Here is a 4,598-nt window from a genome sequence, read left to right on the forward strand (position 1 = left end):
ACAGCTGACTTTCCTGTCCCTGTCCGCCTGGCCATGGCCTCTACTTCTTTCTTCTGTAAGATCCTGTGGCGGTTTAATCCCAGGCCTTTCTCTTATTTGTTTTGTCCTTTGTTTGGCATTGAGGGACACGTAGGCTCCAGTTGCTTTTTGAAAGAAGATACATCATCCAGTCATTCATTCACTGAAGGACCTTGCATTCTAGCAGGGGAAGTCTGTGGATAAAAATAAACAGAACGAATAAGTAAATTACACAGTACATGAGAAGATGTTTGTTGCTCAGGACGATGGGCCAGAGGGACGGTGAATAGAGAAGGCTGTAGGGATCAGAGAGTCCTTCTGGTAACATCTGTGGAGCCTGGAGCAAGAGTTCAGGTGAGAGTCCTTTTAATTAGCATCCCTCTTGACTCAGCTTTCAGAGCACTATGAAATAATGTTACAGAATATTCTTTAGCGGCCCCGTGCAACTGCTGTGAATCCATCTTGAATTGTCAGTACCCTGGAACCACACGTTGAGATTCAAAGAGAAGCAAGAAAATGGAAGTGCGGTACCCCCAGAAAAATGTGACTTCGTTACGTAAGAATCTTTTGCGTTCATGATATCTAAGGGAAAGGATTTGACAAGTTAATTAATTTGTGTCTGACTTAAGTGTTTCTGCCGCTCAGATCCTCTGTGCACTCCACAGCAGGGTCCCTCTTTGATGTTGGCAGTGGCCCAATCAACCAACTTCCATGGCATTCAATCACCGTTTTGTTTATTTCAAGGACATAGGGGAAGAGAAGGAAAGTGCATGTTCCTGTGACCTGAATGGTGCTCGTCATGAGAGCGCATATTAAGAGCTATCGGTAGCACGATCCCATGTTGGAGTGCCAGATTCTGAGTGAGACAGGTGTCCACATAGTCTTGAATTATATGTGTGTGCGTGATGGAGCCCTGGTGGTGTAGGGGTTACAAGTTCAGCTGTGATCAGCAGGGTCGGCTGTTCAAACACCACTGCTTTACGGGAGAAAGATTGGGCTTTGTACTCCCAGAAACAAAAGGTAAGAGTCTTGGAAACCCACAGTGGGTCACTAAGCATTAGCAATGACTTGATGGCAGCGAGTTTGGTTTGGTTTATGGGTGTGATGTGTTGAGCCTACAAAATCGAGGTCAGAGGCCCTCTCGCCTGGATCTTTGAAATGGTGTTGGGATCAGTAGAGTTTGGGGAGGAAGCAAGTTTCCTATTGTCGCATGTGAGAAAAGACTAAAAGGAGGTGTACAATTAGCCATGGATTAGAGAGAATAACTAGCACAGCATCTCTAAGGCGTGTTGAAAAGTGTCTGTAGTGTAAAATCATACTTAATTGCAAGTTTTGGTATTCAATTCTGGGCAGGGTTTCTTTCCTGGGGAGGAGAAAAAAATTGCTACAGTGCATCTGGCTTCTATTATGGCTGTTGAAAAACAGATGCCATCCTGCCTCCTCATGTTTTATCAGTGCCCTATTTTCCCTCTGTGGAGTCTTTCAGAGGTAGGTCTTTGCTTTTCTGCTTAACATATTGTTGCTGTGCACCTACTTCCATGCATTGTGGGGATTTCCGAGAAAAGAGTCAGAAATAATTCTAATTTCATTTCTTTAATCGGAACCTGGGAAGAATGTGCCCTTGGATAAGTTGGGTAAGATTCTAGGCGTTGCATATCTGAAAAACAGATAGCACAGAAGATCGGCCATTGTGTTTAGCGACTTGGAAGTCATGGCTGTCCTTGGGAAGAGGAGCTTCAGTAGAGTCTGGCTTCCAATGCATCTCAGGGAAATGGAGTGGGGAGAAATGAGAGGCAATAGATAGGAGGTGAGAAATAAGAGAGTAACTACAGGGGAGAAAGGCTAGGGTTATTATTTTTTAAGTTGAGAGAAATAATAGGAGGTTTATATACTCTTTGGAAACTCATCCCCTTCAATTCTGTAACATGTTCTTACATTATTGTTTATATTGTAAAGATGGCTTCCTCTTCCTCATTTCTGTTTTCTCTTTTGAAACTATGAATTTTGGAGTGGTCCTCTAATTATGTTCTTGTTTTCTGTCCTTCTATATGTTTACCTTTTATTCTAATTTCTGGAGTATTTCCCCCCTCAGCTTTATGTTTTACTCCTTCTACTGAGATTAAAAAAAAATTAGTATGCCCTTTCTAATAGCATTCTGTTCTTGTTTCATGGGTAGAATAAGGTCTCTCGTCTCTCTGAGGAGTTTAATGGCAGTCTTGTTGGCTCAAATAATGCTAGTTCTCTTAAATTGCTTCTGTTTCCTCAGTGAGTTGCTTTCTCCCCTGGCTGAGCTTTTGGCTCCTGCTTTTCACACTAGATCCTTTTTTAAGCGGCTCAGTGACCATTGGACTATTTTCATATCTTACACCGACTGCTGTCTCCCTTCCCCCATTGTTTCTGTTCTTCCTCTGTTGATCACTGCAATCGGTTCCTTCTTCCTCCCCTCCCCCCTCCCCCTCCCCTTCTGGTATCCCTATTGCCATTCCTGTTCCTGGATTCCGTGTGTCCTGAGCTTTATCTCTTATCTGTAACTGTGTACTGCTCTGGTCTAGCCTGAAGTGAGAAGGGGTCTTGATAGTGGGGGGTGAGGAAGCCTCAAGGAACCAGAGGAATATTGTGTTTCATTGGTGCTTTACTGAGCCCTGGTTGACTCATCCCTTCCCTATGATCCCTCTGTGGGGGGATGTTCCATTGTCTACAGATGGGCTTTGGGTCTCTGCTCCCACTTTCCTCGTTCTCAACAATATGTTTTTGTTTGTTTGTTTGTTTGTTATGGGTCATCTGATGGCTGTTACCCGGTCCCGATGACACCACATGATCGCACTGACTTATGTGCTTCTTCCATGTGGGCTGGTTGCTTATCTGCTGGATGGTTGCTTATTTAACTTCAAGCCTTTAAGACCCCAGATGCTCTATCTCTTGATAGCCGGGCACCATCTGCTTTCTTCACCGCACTTGCTTATGCACCCATTTTGTCTTCAGTGGTTGTCATTTGCACTGTTGTTAAGTCTCCATAGTAGTTGTAATTTCTGTACCTTTTCTAAAGTTTTTTTATTTTAAAAAGTGTACAGCTATGCAACTGTTGGAATGATAAGCATCAGAGGCTGCATTTGGATTCACAGGTTTACCACTCCTGTACTTTCTGCTTCCTGCTTATTTTTTCCCCTCTGGCATCTCTGACAAGTTGCACATAGTGTTGTTTTCTCCATCACTGGAGTTACAGATTTGACCCTTCATCCTACATATTTCTGTAAAACTCTTCTAAGATTATGTAGCTACATAACCACAACACAATTATCATCCCAATGCGCTTGATATTAAGTATAATGATGCTATTTATCCATTTTTCATTTTTCCCAGGTGACAGAGAGATTTGTTTTCCTCCTGCCCTCTATCACAGATCCAGCCAAGGGCCAGACCCCACATCTCGTCATCATGTGTCTTCAATATTTTTTCATCGAGAATATTGTCCCACTTGTGTATGTGTATGTATTTATGTCACTAATATTTTGAAGAATTCAGCTCAGTTTTTGATAGAATGTTTGATAATGAATTTGTCAGATTATCTACTTAGGATTAGATTTGGATTCAATGCATGTCTCTATATTTAGCTAGGATACTTAGTCTTGTCTCATATCGGGAGGCATATGACATCAGATGTTCTGCTTTTAGTGATGCTAAATCTGGCCACTCGAATGAGGCGCAGTGCCCTCCAGAGTTTTCTATTTTTGACATCACCAATTGCAACCTGTGTATCTTACACCAACAAAGAGGTTGCTTAAGCTGTTTGTGTACAACCAAACATCTCATGTCTTGGATGCTTAAGGTCAGAGTTTCATGGGACATCTCAGTTTATTGGCCTAATAGCATGTTTAGCACTTCTGTTGTACTTCCTAGTTTTCTGTGTAGTGCCTGGGGTCTGAAAAGCTTGTGAGAAGTCATCCAAGTTACAACAATTGGTCTCCATGCAAGTGGAACAACAGAAGAAGGAGAGTCAGGATAAGGAAGAGGAAATTGAATGTGTGGCTCTGGTGTTTATCATGGCCAACTGCCTCTCTTGACGTGAGAACCTGATGGTGCCTAATTACCACCAGGTTTTGAACAAAGAGTACTGCGCTGTGCATTTTTTCCTCATCAACAACAAAATTGACATCTTAATAATAATAAAAATCATTGCTGATGTCAGATGGATCTCAGCTTAAGCAGAGCATAACAGAAAGATGTTTACATGTGTTTTGTTGACTATGCAAAGATATAAGATTGTGTAGATCATAACAAATGATAGATAACGTTGTAAAGAACGGGAATTTCAAAACAGTTCATTGTGCTTATGTGGGACCTGTACATAAACCAGGACACAAATGTTTGAACAGAACAAGGGGATACTAAGTGGTTTACAATCAGGAAGAATGCCTGTCCAGGTTATATCCTCTTACCACATTATTAAATCTGAAGAGCTGGACTATGTGAAGAAGAATTTGGCCTCAGATTTAGAGGAAGATGAGTCCCTGGAAAAGGACGTCATGTTAGATAGCTGGTCAGTAAAGAAGAGGAACACCCTCAATGAAATGAATCGAAAT

This window comes from Echinops telfairi, unplaced genomic scaffold, assembly GCF_000313985.2.
Source record: "Echinops telfairi isolate 266 unplaced genomic scaffold, ASM31398v2 ScPeMD7_7463;HRSCAF=8501, whole genome shotgun sequence".
NCBI classification, from domain to species: Eukaryota; Metazoa; Chordata; class Mammalia; order Afrosoricida; family Tenrecidae; genus Echinops; species Echinops telfairi.